This window comes from Pinus tabuliformis, chromosome 6, assembly GCF_031772625.1.
Source record: "Pinus tabuliformis cultivar Carrire ecotype Pingquan chromosome 6, CPIR1, whole genome shotgun sequence".
Classification (NCBI taxonomy): Eukaryota; Viridiplantae; Streptophyta; class Pinopsida; order Pinales; family Pinaceae; genus Pinus; species Pinus tabuliformis.
Window position 1 is genome coordinate 875,560,491 of NC_142292.1, and position 19,335 is coordinate 875,579,825.

Consider the following 19,335-nt stretch of genomic DNA (forward strand, 5'->3'; position numbering starts at 1 on the left):
CTAGCAATAGTGATCCTGAACCAAATCTTTATTTTACCAAGATTCATCCCAAATATGGGACCCTTGTAAGTCATTTGAAATTTTTTCTAGTTTAGATGAGTGGATTACCTGTGCATATTTGTTGGTCCACATTTAGAGCCACAAAATTTTAGGATTTTCTAACCAACGTCACCATGTTTTAGCAATCAATGCCTTTCTTAGAACAAAGGGGTTGCTTAGGCCCAAGCCTCCTACAGGTTTGTGAAGGCATAACTTGTCCCAAGATACTAAGGACCATTTACACTCCAACATGGCCCCTCCCCAAATAAAGGAGCATTGAAGGTTCAAAGCTTATTTAGAATAACTTTAGGAGTAGTAAGGAGAGTGAATCATTTAGCTAGATTCAAGGCTCTAAAGGTCCAACTCGATAGCTTAGCTTCAAATTTAAGTAAGATCTCTTCCCAAAAGTATTTTTAGAGGGAAATTGTTGCTTGGGGGTCTCCTAATTATCTGCATAGGAGGGAGCTCTTTTGAATACAATAATACAAGAGATAGGGACTTTAAGTACTGATGGAGTGTTAAATAAGAAAATTTGAGACTTACTTTTATTTATATCAGTTCTTGGTGTTGCCACAAATACATCCAAGAATTTTCTGAATTCGAAGGCCTCCTGAAGGGAAGGGTGGCCCATAAGCAAGGTATCATCTATATGTTATTGGTGAGAAAAGCATTGTTGATTAGATCTAAGAGGGAGGCACAGTGAAAAAAAACTAACATGAATGGTGATAGCTTATGTTTGAGAAGATATGTAATGGATACACACCTTCACCAAAATGTCTTACAACCATCTTAGATCCATCTTATCTCTAGATCTATCAAGTGTTGAGAGGGGTCAAATATATCGAGGTGCAACCCTCTTTTTTTGAGTAAAAAACTTGAGGAAAGGTTTGCACCTTAAGAGATTTGATCCTTCTCAGCGCTTGATAGATCCGGAGTTGAGATGGATCTAGGATGGTTTCAGTCATGTATGGTCATACAAATTTTGTTGAAAATATAATTATTTTTGTCATTTTAAATATGCTAAATATGTCTAAGATGAATTTGGTCAATTTAATTTAAACTTTTCTTAGTTAACTCAATTTGTCGATATGACAGAGTCTATTTAGTAACTTGAATGATGAAAAATGATGAAATAAAAATTTTCAGTGCAAAGTGACAATGTGACAATGTTGAATGATAAAAAATGTGAATAATAATAATATAGTCAGTTACAAACAATCTTCATTGCGATCAATCTGAAACTATTTTCTTCTATTGTTCATATTGTCATGCTTATTAGTTATTTTATATTATGAAATTTGAATGAAAAGTGATTAACAATGTTGAAAAATGGAAAACGGGAATAATAAAAATGTAGCCAATTACAAATACTTTTCAATTTTAGGAAATGTTGAATGACAGATGATGGGAATAATAAGAATGTAGACAATTACAAATAGTTTACAATTTCAGGAGGAAGACATTTCGGGTAAGTGAACATTCTATTTAGGATGAAAATTCAAGTATTGTATTTATCGTTGAATTAATGTAACACATAAGAGAATTCACGTCATGAATAATGTTTATGTTCTTACACTGTGAGAGTGTGTGTGTTTTGTTGGTGAAATAAAGATATAGATGGAGGGGGAGAGAGAGTCAAAAATAGGGAGGGAGGAAGATATATAGATATGACGAGATAAGTGCTAGAGAGAGATAAGGGGAAGAGATAGAGAGAGGGAGTAGAAATGGGAGGGAGAGAGAGAGAGATAGAGATAGATATCGAGAGAGACTGTGTATGTTTGGGTGGTGAGATAGAGAGAAAAAGGAGAGGTAATGGGAGATAGAGATATACATGGATGGGGTATATATGTGCTTACACTGAAATCAATGCACAATATTAGTATAATTACATTGAAATTAATGTACACGAAACATTTAGTTGCATCAAATCTGAAATGAATGTCTACACTAAAATCAATGCATCTAGTGCAAACAATCAAATAAGATTAGAAATCAATATCTACACTAAAATCAATTTATGTAGTGCAAACAGTAAAATACGATTAGAAACCAATATCTACACTAAAATAAATGCATCTATTGAAAGAAATAAAATAGGATTAAAAATCAATATCTACATTGAAACTAATGCATGTAGTGTAAGAAATAAAATACGAGTATAAATAAACATCTACACTGAAATGAATGCATCTAGTGTAAGGTATTAAATAGGAATATAAATCTACATCTAATCTGAAATCAATGCATTAAGGGAAAGCAATCAAATATGAGTAGAAATAAACATCTACACTAAAATCAATCCATCTAGTGTAATGTATTAAATAGGATTATAGATTGACGTCTACACTAAAATCAATGCATCTAGTGCAATTGATCATTAAGGATTAGAAATCAACAACTACACTGAAATCATACATCTATCAATATCTACACTAAAACTAATGTATCTTGTGCAACCAATCATATAGGAGTAGAAATCCACATCTACACTGAAAGCAATGCATCTAGTGTAAGGTATTAAATGGGATTAGAAATTGACATCTACCCTGAAATCAATGCATCTAGTGCAAGATATCAAATATGAGTAGAAACCAACATCCACATTGAAATCAATGCATCTAGTGTAAGGTATTAAATAGGATTAGAAATCAACACCTACATTGAAATCAATGCATCTAATGCAAATGATCAAATCAGATTAAAAACAAACAACTACACTTAAATCATACATATATTTTAGTGAAAAACGAAAATATTGATGACTTTCTAGATCTAACTTCTATGTCTGTATTTGTCTCTATGTGTCACTTTCGTCTTCCCTCTCTCTCAACCTTTCATTATGTTTTTATCTCCCTCCCTCTATCATTCTCTCTCTCCCCCTTCCTCTCTCCTCCATCCCTCTCTCTGCACCTATCCCCCCTTTCTATCTTTCTATTATTCCCTCTCCCCCACTGCCATCTATATCTATTCCTCCCTCTTTCTCTCCTTATTTCTATCTCTGTCTCAAGCCCAAAACACTCTCTCTCTCTCTCTCTCTCTCTCTCTCTCTCTCTCTCTCTCTCTCTCTCTCTCTCTCTCTCTTGCCCCATCCATCTATATCTTTATCTCCCTTTGTCCGTCCTTATTTATATCTCCACATCAGCCTGCATACACCCACACACTCTCTCTCTATACCCCCTCCATCTATATTTGTATCTCATCCCCAAAACATACACATCTCTCCATATATATATATATATATATATATATATATATATAGATATATATATATATAGAGAGAGAGAGAGAGAGATATCTTCCTTTCTCTCCTCTCTCCCTCATTGTCTCTCTATCTCTCCCTCTCTACCTTTCTCTCTCTATGTCTTTCTTCCCCTTCCAACTCTATCTTCTTCTCGCCCTCTATCTATCTCTCTCTCAAGTCATCTCTGTCTTCCTTCCTCTCTCTCCATTTCTCTCCCACCCCCTTCTGTTTCTCCCCCCACCCCATCACAGACACACTGTCTCTCTCCACCCTCCAACTCTATCACTACCTCCCTCTCTCTCTCCCTAATCCATATCTATGTCTCTGTGTCTCTATCTTCCCATTCTTTCCCCATCTCTATCCTCCTATTTTCTCTCCCTTCTCTCGTCTCCTCTCTTCCTCATTCCTTCTTCATCTATCCCTTATATATCTCTCTCTCTCTCTCTCCATCTCGATCTCTGAATGTATTTGTTCTTCCCTTCCTCTCTTTCCCCCTTCCAACTCAATCTCTCCCTTCCCCTACCTCTCTCCTCTCCATCAAGTACCCTCTCTTTTCCTTCCTCTCTGTCCTTTTCCCTCCCACCTCCCTCTATCTCCCCCCCCCCATCACACACACACTCTCTCTCCACCCTCCAACTCTTTCGCTATCTCCCTCTCTCTCTCTCCTTCTCACTCTGCCCCTCTCTCCCCCCTCCATATATATGTATCCATGTATCTCTCTTCCCCTTATTCCCCTATCTGTATCCTCTCTTTTTTGATCCCTTACCTCGTCTCCTCTCTCCCTCATTCCATCTTCATCTCTCCCTTATCACTCCCTCTCTCTCTCCACCTCTATCTCTTAATGTCTTTATTCTTCCCTCCCTCTCTTCACCCCTCCAAATCCATCTCTCTCTCCCACCCTCTCTCCTCCACTCTCCCCCCTCCTCTCTTTCTTCCTTCCTATCTCCCCGACTCTCCCACCTCTATGTCTCTCTCCCACACTCTATTCCCCCTCCACCTTAATATATTTCTCTCTTAAATATGATCCCATTATATTTTCTTTAATAAAGTATCTAAATTTAAAATAAGCATAATTGGTGGTAAAATATTAAACCTATATTTTGGATCAATCATGTCAAATAAAATACAAAAATAAAAAATTTTAAATAATCGTGCACTATCTTTCCTCTATCATTCTTAGTCACTTTTATGTATCTCTTTTCTTGGTTCTATGGTTAAAATGCATATTTCCTTAAAAGTGTTCTCATTTTTAATTTATTAAATCCTCGATTTAATATCTATGGGAATGCTTTTAGTAGTGATGAGGATGGTTGGTTTAGATATACCTCAAAAGTAATTATAACCTTTTTTCTTTCAGATTTAATTAAAAAATGTTATAAAATTAAATTAAAATAAAGTATTTGTAAAATATTTTGATTTTGAAATAAGTTATGGTTTTTTTGCATGTCGTATTGATAAGCCAACAACCATGGTATTGGCCCCTGGTATTGTAACAGAATAATTAAAAGCTTAGATCCATAACATAATAATCAAAGTCCTAGATGGTCGACCATGATATTAGCCCAAGCTATTATGATTTATGTTCCCTCCCCTCCCTCTCTCCAGTATTGGACCATGGTATTGTACAAAATCCTATTTAGATGTTAATAATATCCATGGTAAATATTATTTATAGCTATTTGAATTTATCCCAAGCTATTCATTCAAAAATTCAATTTATGATGGAGTTATTTTTACCAAAAATTCAATTTACCATGGTAATTTGGTAAATATCATATATGTATGAGCTCGAGTAAATATAATTTAACTATTATTTTTGTTGTAGTAATATTATTATTTTCACTACACTCACTCATCTAACACTAACTCATCTAACACTTACACATATAACATATCACATCTAACGCTCACGCATCTAATGCTCACACATCTAACACTCGCCCATATAATGCTCTCACATCTAATTCTCACACATCTAATTCGCACACATCTAATGCTCTCACATCCACCCTAAACTAGGTTGTAGAGCGCCTCTCTGCGCAATGAGTGTCGAAGGCCTTTTTATCATGAATAAGAAATGTGAAACATTAAACATACTCAAACCAAACCCTAGGAGATGAAAGTTTTATGGATTGTGAGCCCTAATTGGGTAAACTGGAATTTCAACTTCCCAAGGTCCTAACTTTTTCATACAATATCCATTTCTCAAACGGAATAGCCCTTATGAAAAATATCTCTGGGAAGTGCAATTTTTAAGCTACACAAAACAATGTATGGCTATTGAGTTCTCCTTTCCACAAAAAGCATTGTTTAGGGCCTTAGAAAAACTTAGCAAGTTTAGGACCTAAAAACTGTAGAAAAATTGTCAAAATAGCAAATCTTTCCATGAGCGAGTGGAAAAGGTTGGTGGCCATCAACATCTACATGGATTATGTGTCGTGGAAATGACTTTGGACCATGCCACATAATAAAGTGGAAAATAAGGAACTTAAGCCATAATTGAACCTTCTCAATCTTGAATTCCCTAACCAAGGCCTACAAATAGTGACATGAGCCTTCAATAGGGATTTCATGCCCTAAGAGTTGAACATGATGCCATTAACATGTTTAATGCATAGTATGTGGGTATTATAGTGTTTTTCATCAATGTCAACTAGTGATTAGCAATCTTTCATCTTTTTACTCATCAAATCTATGTTATGTACATGTTTATTGTCTGATCTCCTATGTTTGGAACAATGTCTCAAAGTTACATATCCATACCTTGAAGCTAAGTTTCAAATAGATAAGTGAAGGCTTATGATGATGATGTTATACTTGCATAGGGAGATTGAACATGTTTGGAGCCTTTGTCATCATCATCAAAGACTTGACATGTGTTGTCAGATGTACTATAGGTTGACGAGGTGATTAAAGACTTACATGAATAAATTTTAAAACTTTGGAGTTGATCAGATGTAAGAAAGGGATTTAAATTCGGGTAACTCAAGTTTCTTGAAGATAAAGTGTGCTAGTAACTTGCGTTTCATTCATTATACCTTCATTACTCATCCTTATAACACTTTTCATGAAGGGAGGACCAATGTTACTCTTTCTAGAGTCATTTTTCAGGTTTTATGCACATCCTAGTGAACTCTAGAGGTTTAAACTTTGGTATTTCTTCATGGTAAAGGATCTAATACTCCAAGAAAGTTAACTCCTATTTTAGAAGGTGATTAATGTTGAAATGTCAAGGAGGAATATTATAAATAAGAGAGCACCTTATTGAGGCAATGTTGGAGGGATTGAGAGAGTGACCCATTGAGAAGGTATTGAATGAAGTGCATGGTGGAAGGGGTCATTTACTAAAATAGTCTACTCACTACTAGATTCAATCCCCTTCTTTTTTTCATGGCTCTATCATATCTCTATTGGAAAATAGTTGTGATTCACCTACTTATCTAATTTGTAACAAATTGACTTGTCTAGAGGCATTTTTGTAATATAAATGTATATAAGCTAACCTATGTATCTAAGCCAAGTTAGCATAACTATGTTAAGGAGATTCTACTAGTTTGATAAGGTGTCACTATTGGCAATACGGTGTGTGTGGTTCCAACTAGATGACATTGGCATTGGTTCATGATGGCAACTAGCTTATGTTGGCATTGATGTCAACCATATGTAGTCTAGTTGATGTTTGGATGCCTTCATTGTAGAATGGATTGTAGTACTTGAGTTGGAATTTAGATGGTTATGTTGGCATTGTTGTGAACTCTTTATGTTAGCCTTTTGAGAGTGGTTGGATGATGGAATTGGTGTGGTTGATGGTTCCTCATGTGCTAGTAGTTTTCATGGAGGTGTTTCCTTGAGTTTTCTTGTGTTGGAATATGTTAGCATGTGCATTGATTAGAGGCATTGTTGATGTTGGTATAGGTGGATAGTGAACATATAATTGTGATGGAGATGATGGCTCAGTTGTCATTCATGTTGTTTTGATCACACACTTATTGAGTTGGCATATTATATCTTCATCTAGGTCTTCATGCTTGTGCTCATGGAGATGACTTGTTACATTGATGGTTTGGCCTTATGATGATGGTGATGATGGTGTATAGGTGTTGCATGTTTGTTCATAGATGTCGCATCTTGTGGAGGACTTATTGGCAATCTTGCCAACCTATGTTTCTTGGACTTTTAGGTCAACATGGCAGTGACTCTTGGGATACTTTAGTCATGGTTATAAGAGGCCTGACATGAGTTTTCATAGGTTCCACAACATTAGGAGATGCCCCACCAAGTAGTTAAACAAGTCCTAGATGTTTGGAGTTGATTATATGTAAGATCAGGGTTGGAAAACTCTTGAGAAAACTTAGTTTTGAGAGGAATACATAGATATTGTGAAGGAAACCCACATATATGAATTTTTTTTGAAGGAAAGTCACGTATACATCCTAAAAGTGAATTTCTCCACATTCCTTGCACAAATTAGAATTAATTCGGCAAGGTAATTTGTGGAAGCTTCTAAATTAATTAGTTAAGGTTAGAAATGGTTGAATAAGACATCCATTGGGTGTGAACACCTTTAATGCACAAATAGTGATGATTATGGCTGTATTTTTCAATTTTGTGTGCTCTTGATCCCAACCAAAAGATGAATTTATCCGAACAAATTTTATATACATAGTTTTGGAGCTAAGTATTGGTTGATGGTGTGTGATAGTTAGTTAGAGAATGCTGCATTGAGTGAGTATGTTTCAGAGCCATTAGTAATCTTGATTGCTTTAGTGTATGGGCTCTAATTACAACACTATCAACATACTTATTTCTTGAATCATAGTATTGATTTAGAACTCCAAATTTTAGATTAGTGATGCAAAGAGTTGTAGCAAAGTTTGGTATTGATGGAGAATTTGATATAGCTCCATATTAGGGCTTCTCAGATCTATTTTTACAGGAGTTGTAGATGGTTTTGGAACATAGCCATAGTGTCTTATGATGTTGATTGTATTATGCAACATTCATATTTTGGTGTGAGGGTTTGTTATGAGGTTTGTTTCAGTTGTTGGTGATAGTATTTAAGATATGAAGTGAACCCTATATTGTTGGAGTTGAGAGCATGTTTTTATGGCAATTTTATTTGATTTGATGATATTTTCTTGGTGTTGGAGGTCGTATTGCAAAGCTGAATCAATTTTAGCATATAGTCTTAGGATCCAGTTTGAAAATAGATGAAAGGAGGTCCACATATAGTAGAGGAGTAGTGACTTCATGGATGTGGAGAAGTGATTGGGAATTTTTCACCGAAAGGAACATTTTCTCAAATTAATGGTAGTTGGATAGTCCAATCAGAATTAGTAGAGGATCAATTGATCATGGTGGCTTTTAGTGGATAGTAGTCTACAGATTCGTGGAGAACATAGTTTTCAAGTTGATCAGTAGAATTGACTCTCCAGGTTGATCAAAGTTAGATGTTTGTATATGAGGTCAGTATCTTGGCAGATGGGAGTCATTGATCTACGTAAAAGACACATTTTTCTTAATAGAAGATTTAGAGTAGCGCATCAGCAACAACGGTGGTATTTTTCCCGGTGAAGGGTTTTTCACCAAATATCTTGTGTCTCGTGTGTGATGATGATTTTTATGTTTGTGCTTTGATGGTTTCCATTTAGTATATGTTACTTATTTGTTTACATGTTTATTGTTTAATCATATGATGCTAACATATTGTGAGTAGGTACAATAAGAAATGTGTGATTCAATTGAGAAGTAATAAAATGTGAAAATTGATAATAAGTCACATTACTGATTCACCCCCCCTCTCAGCAGTGCTGAATGGTTTCTAATAGTTTCTCCTCAACTAGATCTGGATTTATCTCTTGAAGTAAAAGAATTTTCTGGTCTAATATTAAGGATTACACTGCTAAATTCCTCTTTTTATTTATTATTTACTTAATGATTAGTTTGTCTTTGTAACTTACTTTTTTTTAATGAGGGTGCAATTTGGACTCGCAGGCCCCATGAGACTAGCTTGTCATTCCTCTAATTGTATATTTTATGTGTGATTTTTGATATGCTTTTGGTGTGTATTTCATCTTTATGGTGGTGTTTTAATAATAAATGTTATTTAGTTGGATTGATAGATCTATGGATGCTTCATTTATATTTGTTTTCTTCATATGTCAATGGTGCTTTGACTTGTGATTGATTGAGAACTCAGATCTAGAAGGATCTAGGTTAAAAGTGTATGATCCTTTTTTAATATTGTACTTCTTTAAACTATGTGATCAAAATAGCTATTATGTTATAATGGGACCTTGTTTTGTATGCAAGAAATATTTGGGTTATTTCATTAGGATATTCATTATAATGAATTTTTTATTTTATTGTAGAACTAGTACACTGGGAAACATTCTTGGGATATATTTGATTGAGTTGAGACATGTAACACTTCAGCCATTGTTGGTTTGAGAGTGAAGAAATCCTATCAACTCTGAGACACTCTAACATTAGACCTATATGTAAGCACTTGGTACAGGATCCTTTGAAACTGTATCATTATGTTGTAACTTGGGGTTGTCAAGAGTTCAACGAGACCCTTAGGATTTTTTGTGAGTTGAAAACCCTGTTAGGTTTAACTAGTGTTGAAACTCGATCGATAACTACTAGAGGCTTGTTAACATTGATGGAACCCCAATTATGAAATCCCAATTACTAGGAAACTTGTAAAAGGGCTCGGATTGTTGTTTGAGTCTACTCACAACTTTGATATAATTTGGTTTGTGGTGGAAAACATGTTAACTTTCCTTAGTGTTAGATTTTTCTTTGCTTTATATAATTGATTTTGTTGGGAAAAATATTGAGAGTGGGGGGGTGGGGCAGTGAATCATTATTTTTAAATCATTAAGCTTTTTAATTTCATATCAATATTTTTGTACGTGAATTTACTGAAAGGAACCCGTACATATGCCAATGTTATTTAGACAACTAGTGTATATCCAGTAAAATTCATTTTCAGTTAATTCATCATTTTTTAGCTCAAGCTAGTGCATCAATACTTCATTAGACATTAAATAAGCAATAACCACGTGTAGTAAGAAAAAAATAAGCCACCGCACATAAGAAACACATCAACACACATGAACACCAAAATTTTTAGGTGGAAAACCAATGTGGGAAAAAAAAACCACTATCATAGTCTTTGCCTTTATTTTATTACAAAGAAAACTTCTTACATTCTTGTATTGGTGCAGACTCATACTTGCACATAGGCACCCACTTGCTAAAGGCTACAACCTTCTCTCATTTTCCAGCACCCACTAGAAGGGAGCTTCAAACCCTGATCATGTTTACCAGCACCCACTGGAAGGGAGATCCAACGTTGTGATCTGATTTACCAGCTACCACTGGAAGGAAGCTTTGACTTCCTCATTGAAGAATCCAACCCTCAACACTTTCATGGACCATGTTTCATAAATTTTCATATTAGATCCACCTGATACAAAAAATCACAACTTATAGGCCACGTTTGATCAAATTTTCAGACTAGACCCACTACCATCATTTAAGCCCAAAATCAAACATCAAAGTTGAAAATGATCACTACAAAGAATCACTCAATTATCAACTGAAACAACCAATCTCTAGATCAATTGAATCAACTAATCACTTAATCAAATGAAACCAACTCAATCAAATTATTATCAAACAACCATAATAGTTAGATCATTGTAACAAGAGTACCAATATTGAAGGAAAACAGTACATCATCTTACTGAATCAACAAAAATCCTTGATCAATAAACTATTAGAATATATACGCTATATTGTTGTAGAAAACCCCTGTGTATACACGACTTCCTTGAAGCATACCCGTGTATAGATCTGAAAACATTAAACCTTTGAATTGAAACACTATCACTCTGAAACAAACATTGAATCATACATAGAACCATTGCATCATTCTCAAATAATCATATAACCATCCCTGATCTTCGGTCACAGATAGCTAGTAGCTTTATCATTCTTAAATCAATTAATCCTCATGAAAAACATCACTATTAAGCCTGGATCATCAAGTAAGACATCATTGACAGAAAAAAAAAACCACAACAAGACTGATTAGACTAATCAAACATCTTTTTCATAAAAACACTAGCTTATATACGCATTTTTCTCAAAACATTTCCACATGTATACGAGCTTCTCCACCATCAAACTCATGTATAGATCTGAATATGTACACAACTTACTTGTTCCAAAACTGCATGTCTACGCACTTTTGAGGTTATCAAACCCATGTACAGATCTGCAACTAATGGCACAAAGCTTCGTTGCATCACGGAACTTCAGACATACCTAGATCTCGTCATACAAAAGAAATCACACGTCAAGACACTATCATCATTGATCAAGTCAACCCATAATCAACATTTTCATTTAAGATTTGTTGGATCTAATATCATCAAATTTGCAGGTGCATACTTATTTTTAGGTCACACAAATCATTAACATCCCATTACATGCATATTTGCTTCAAATCTAAGTATTCATAAAATATTCATCACTTGCACACCTCTATCACTGCGATCTTCATCTCCTTATATAGCTTAGCCCTTAGACAATACCATAGGTCAAGACCATATTAATGTCAATGTTATTCTTAAACGAGGTCAAATATCCGTTGTTAGGAAAAATACCACAGGTCAGTACCATGGTAAAGACCATTTGTATTTAGAATATCATGGTGCATAATTTGTACATGCCATTCCTCCTTCATACCCATGTGTGTATGTCACATCTATTTACAGAACTAGCGTACACACTACCTTCCTTCACCAAACCTGTGTGTGTACAAGAATTTGCTTCATATAACCTGCATATACTTGAATTTTCTTCTTCACCAAAGCATTGTATACTTCTTCAAACTTTATCTTTATCATTATTTTGTCTTTGAATTGATAATCCTTTTTTGTCACATGTAGACATATCCTGTTGACATCTGGATCAAGTATGTTGCCATCAAAGGAAAAATCATCAAGTAGGTTTCCATCAAGGACAATACACTACTCATAATTCCAACAATCTCCCCCTTCGGACTTGATGGAAACCACTTTGGTGTTTGGTCGCCACCACCTATAGATACCTATAAAAACACATCAAGCTATGTACCAACCTTTCCAAACACCGAGTTACTCTCCCCCTTTGACATCAATGGAAAAGGGCTGACCAATGCTTGCATGAAGGCTAGTTTGTTGAGGACTATAGATCTGAACTGCTGAGTATCAGCACTGGATACTGACCATGCTCCTCCTGAGCAGATGCTGAAACTTCTTAAGGATGTGCAATGAAGCACATGACTCTATGAATTAACTGAATATGACTTTTCCTATCAACAAGGACTCAAATTTACATCAATCACCCAATAACAGTGGGTTTACATATTTTACTTCATTATTACATCAACCACCCAATCACAGTGGGGTTACAAATTACATCACATGCCCAAAAGATACTTGAGCATAATAGTCAATACATCTCTTAATTTTACAATGATTACATCATGGGTCTTTACATGACCTTTAAATCCATTGAAAAATGATATGTATAACCAAGACCAAAGACCTCCATAGTGAGGTGACAAGACCAATAGTCTTCAGCAACCATCATATACTATGAGGATCTGCACCGTAAGCATCTATTAGCAGCAACATGAATAGAAACATGGACTTCTTCATCATTAATCAAGAACTTCAGCAACATAAGCAACATCAACATCATAATATTTTTCCGTAGAGATCAACTATCAACTCATCCTCTTGAAGAACCTCAATCCACGTTCATCAAAGCATATCATATCTTTTCATGCATCAACCAAGAATATGCCATGTCTCCAATTATCATCCAACAGATATAGCAGTAAAATATCAATAAACATATATTCACAAATCCATTTGCATCATATCATGTACATGTAGCTCATGTAAGCACCATATTCATCATCCATGAAAACAACATCATCAATATGCCATGTTTTCTGCAGTCTCATCATTCTCTTAGTGCATTTTCTTCATGCAAGAAGAGATATCACACCAACACCACTTCATTAAGAACTTATTTCATCAATATGCAACTCAAGTATACATCATTATCAACTACTCATCCCATAGATCCTTATCTCTAACTCAACCATCAATGATATCCCATGACATAGAGATAGTAGTATGTATCTAGCTCCTTATTAATGATAAAAGTCATCAAAATCATGACCTCACCATCATGTATCAAAATTTGTTACTAAATCATCTCCTTGATACCATGAAGAGAAATAATCCTTAAACAATATATTATGTGTAGCATATTATGTACATGTGAGAGCCAAGAACTATAGGAATCATCATCCATAACATCACCATATGAAACTTATGCATCTTTGAAGGCATAGTGACAACAACATTAAAGTAAGGAGTGACATTTATCATTATCAAATAATGAGATTGTATACTCAAGCTCTATTTATCTCCTTTAACTCATGTAAGCAACATAACATATGTACCATATGCATCATCAAAAGAATCTTCCATCATCGTAAATCTGATTATTAGCATCATAATAAGTATGTGGCTAAAGAAATATATAAGTATCACTCATGATTTCATCATAGGCAACCCATGACCACACGATTGCATGATGCATCATTCAACAACTTCAGCAACATGAGCATCTTCAACAACATCCTTAATATAAGCATCATTATGTACCAAAGAATTATAAAACAAACATAATGCCAACAATGCATTACTAGAAGCATATAAAATTTCCCCCCTGAACCTATGCCAACTATTCACTATCAGATTTGATCATATCATCTCATATATTAGTAAGAGCATCAAAGTATCTTCACCAATCAGTTATCCAACGATGCATCAACAACTTATAAAAATCCAAAGCTATTCCTAAATAGCATCAACACACTATAACCATCAACCATCAAAACATGAAAGCCAAATAATAATTGCCTAAAGTAGATCATAGATTTTTTTCCTGAGTTTGTCTCACAGTTTCCTCATCAAAGCAAAACATACACGATTGTTCAACTCAAAACTCATGTATATACGTGACTTGTCCTCATAGAATCTGCGTACAGAAGGTGAAATACTAAAATTTTATAATCACAACTCCCCCTAAGCCTATAATGTATGTACTTGTTCATTGTTACTACACCAGATACACTGTCATTAATATAAGAAACATGAATATCAAAACAATCATGGGAATCATCATCAAGACAAAATATGTATTGCTCCCCCTGAGATTTGTACATCACTAATCCTGAGGGTCTCATAAGCATCTCCTTGAGATCGAAACAATTTGCTTCTGCAGCTAAATGCAACATGTCCAAAGTTATGATAGATAAAACATTCAACATTGTTATGATTGTTACTTCTATAGTTAGTAGAAAATTATTTCCTTTGAATATTTTCTTTCTTTGGTTGTTGGATTGATTGAATGTTCTATTCTTTATCTATTTTTTCATAATTTTCTTTGATAGCTTTCTTATTTCTCTCAGAAGCTTCTGAGCTAGATTTTTATTTTTCATTTTCAAGAAATCCAAGACTAGATTTGATGGATGGAGACCTTTGATTTCTAAGGATGTTATCTAATATATTTTATCTATCTTGAAATCCCAATGTCTTATCCTTTTCTGCTAACTTACCTTCTAGAATACTTACCTCAACCTCTTTTTCACCTCTAGTCTTTTCCAATTGAGTTCTTAACTCAATGATTTCCTTCTTAGACTTGTTTTCTTGTTCTTTGAATACTTGAGGAGTCTCTTGATATCACTTTTTTGATCTTTCAAGATTTGTTTTGAGAGAAATTATTTCTGCTTCAAGTCCTTTATGGTAATTGGTTATTTCTTTAAGTTCCTTGATTGTTTTATCATTTTCATTCACTTTATTTCTTAATGATGTTACTTCATCCTGCAACCTTTGACATTGATCTTTCTTTCCTTGTACTGCTGCCTTATTTTGATTCCCTCTTGCAACTGTGTCTTTAACTTGATAATCTCTTATTTGTAGGTACAATACCATTTATCAAATAGATTTTTCCAATCTCTAATTTTATTTGTGAGCCTTTTAACCTCTACTTCTAGAGCTATTAGATTTCTTTCACTTTTACCGATAAGAGAAAATTCAGTTGATTCATTTTCATATTCATTATCTTCAATATTACATGAACAGGGAAATGGGTCTCAAGTGGAACAAAAATGAGTATATAATAACTCTTTTTCTTTATCATCTTCATTCTTTATCAATACAAAGTTGGGTACTTCTGAAAATGAATATTTTCTTCCACCTATTAGTGCACATGATATAAAATATTTACTATCACAATTTCCTTCAGCTATTTTCTTCCTTTCAGTTTATTTCTTCTTTTGCTACTTTCCCATCATCTTGACTGATCTCGTTCAAGTGATCAAGCTTCTTCTGAAGGACCTTCTCTCATAGAAATTGTTGGGAAAAATACTGAGGGGGAGGTTCAATCCATATTTTTAAATCATTAAACTTTTTTATTTTGTATCCATATTTTTATACGTGACTTTATTGAAGGGAACCCACATATGTACATCACTGTTATTCATACAAGTAGCGTATATCCAGTGCAATTACTTTTCAGTTAATTCATCATATGTTTGTCTTGATCCAATGCATCAATACTTCATTAGACATTAAATAAATAGTAACCAATTGTAGTAAAAGGAAACTAAACCATCACACATAATAAACACATCAAAACACATGAACACCATGATTTTTAGGTGGAAACCCAAAGTGGGGAAAACGACCATTGCTATCGTCTTTGTACTTCTTTTATTATAAATAAAACTTCTTACAATCTTGTACTGTCGCAAAGTCATACTAGCATGTAGGCACCCACCTGTTGAAGGCTACAACCTTCTCTCATTTTTCAACACCCACTAGAAGCAAGCTTCAACCCCTTGATCTCATTTATCAGCACCCACTTGAAGGGAGCCCCAACACCTTGATGTAATTTACCGTCTACCAATGGAAGGAAGCTTCAAGTTCCTCATTGAAGGCTTAAACCCTCAACACATTTGTGGACCATGTTTCATAAATTTTCATCCTGGATCCACTTGCTGTAAAACATCACAACTTGTAGGACATGTTTCATCAAATTTTGAAACTCAACCCATTTCCATCATTTAAGCCCAAAATCAAACATCAAATCTAAAACTGAGCACTGCAACAAATCAATCAATCATCAATAGAAGCAACCAATCTCTGAATCAACTAAATCAACCAATCACTAAATCAAATGAAACACAACTCAATCAACTTATTCTCAAACAACTAGAAGAGTCAGATCACTTTAACAAGAGTACTAATACTGAACACATACACTGCATCACCTTACTAAATCAACTAAAAGCCCTAGTAGATAAAATATCAAAATATATAGGCTACCTTTCTCTAGCAAACCCACGTGTATACATGACTTGCTCGAAACATACCCATGTACAAATTTCAAAACATTAAAAACTGAAATAGAACCATTGTCACTTTGAAACAAAGACTAAATCATACGTAGAAACACTGCATCATTATAAAATAATCACATAACCATCCATGATATTCAATCAGAGATAGCTAATAGCTTCATCATTCGTCAATCAATCAATCCTCATGAAAAACATCACTATTAAGCACAAATCATCAAGTAAGACTTCATTGGCAGAAAACAGAAACACAACAAGACTGATTAGACTAATCACACATCTTTTTAAGTAAAACCCTACCTTATACAGGCACTTTTCTCAAAACTTTTCCACGTGTGTACACGCTTCTCCATCATCAAACCCATGTATATATATGAATATATATGTGACATACCTTTGTTAAACATGTGTGTGTATGCAATGTTCAGGTTATTAAACCTACGTACAGATCTACAATTACTGGCACAAAGCTTCCTTGCATGACAAAACTTTTACATACCCAGATCTCGACATATACAGAAAATCACACGTTAAGACACTATCATCACTGATCAAATAAACCCATAATCAACATTGTCATTTTGGATCTATTAGATCTTATCCATCAACAAATTTTTGGGTGCATACTTAGCCTTAGATCAAGCAAATTATTAACAACCCACTACATGCATATTTTCTTTAGATCTAACTATTCATAAAATATTCATCACTTGCACACCTCTATCACTTTGGTTTTCATCTCCTTATATAGCTTAACCCCTAGATAATACCACAGGTCAAGACCATACTAATGTTGATGGTGTTCTTAGACAAGATCAAATATATGTTTTTGGGCTCAATACCACAGGTCAATACCATGGTAAAGACCCTTAGTATTTAAAATACCATGGTGTAGAAACTGTACATGCATTTCCTTCTTCATACCCACGTGTGTATGCAACTTTGCTTTACAGAACCCACCTATACTCTACTCTTCTTCACTAAACTTGAATGTGTACATGAATGTTCTTCATCGAACTTGTGTATACTCTACTTTGCTTCATTAAACCTACTTATACTTCTTCAAAATTCATCTTTATCATTCTTCTATCTTTGAACTGATAATACTTTTCTGTCGCATGTAGACATATCTTGTTGACATCTGCATCAACTAGGTTTCCATTAAAGGAAAACTCATCAAGTAGGTTTCCATCAAGGAAAACACATTAGTCAGAATGCCAACATAATTTACATATTTTTCATCATTTACACCTCATGACATCATCACATTATTATCAATTAGGTAGAAAGAACAATAAACAATGTAGTTGAATAGTAAGGAACAACAAAAGAAAACAATGCACAATACAGACACCAAGATTTGGTTAGGGACGAGGGAAAAACTCCACAAGAGGTAAAACCTAGAATTTAATTATTCTTCTTCTATTATATATTCATCAATTTTTTAGTTGAGATACAAATTACAATGAGAATGGGATAACATCGTTAATCACATCTAGCCTCTAAGGGCTAGCCCAAGTTAGTTCACAACTTCATTTGTGAACTAAATGAGACAAGTTTAGGAGAGTTGCCACAACATCACATATGCCATAGAAACACAGTAACATTAGTCATAGGAGCACTAACATCTCTCGTATAGTCATAGAATGAGATTCATGTTGGCTAACAAAGGTAACTATTATAAGAGCAAGTTCATTGTTACTCAAAACATGATCTTTGTCATTGTATCTCACTGATACATTTCAAATTCTCTATTGTAGGAGTTCCCCTATCTCTTTCATATCATCAAATATGATATCCATGTTAAAATCATTCCAATACTCAAGGGTTACTATCATATCACAAAGTTATTGCAACACAAGATCATTGTAGAGGTATTGTCATACTAGGTACCTGCTTTATCAAATGCCCTTGTCATGCCATATCAAATGTCACTAACATTTCACCTTCTCTGACATAAAATTTATGTTTTGAAATACCACTATCATAAATATTACTATTTTCAATATCATATCAATGTCATAGCCATGTATAAACCATTCATTAGGGCATTGTCATTCATAATATTTATGTCTATACATTAAAATCACATCCATCCATCAAGTCCATACATACTAGATATTACAAGTATTTCATAAGAGTACTATAGAGATATTTGTGTCACTAAATGGTCACTTAACATATCATTAACTTAATCTTATTCTTAGGATGATAAATACAACTATATATTGTTGTAATCAAGATTTGCTTCTATTAAGAGACGAAATATGAATCTCAAAGAGTATGGGAAGCCACATACTACTATAATATATGCGTCCCACTTAAAGGTGAAAGAGCCACAAAAATAATCAGACCTCAGATGAAAAAATGTGAGTCAGAATGCAAACAACAAGCCATAGAGTACTAAAGAACTATGAATGTAGATTGAGCCACTCAGCTAGATAGATAATCAACAAACAAATATATATGTGATCCCATGAGATAGATATGAGCCACCTTTCAATTAATTGAGTGATCCATTACAGTGTATCAGTCCACATGAATATAATTGACCCAC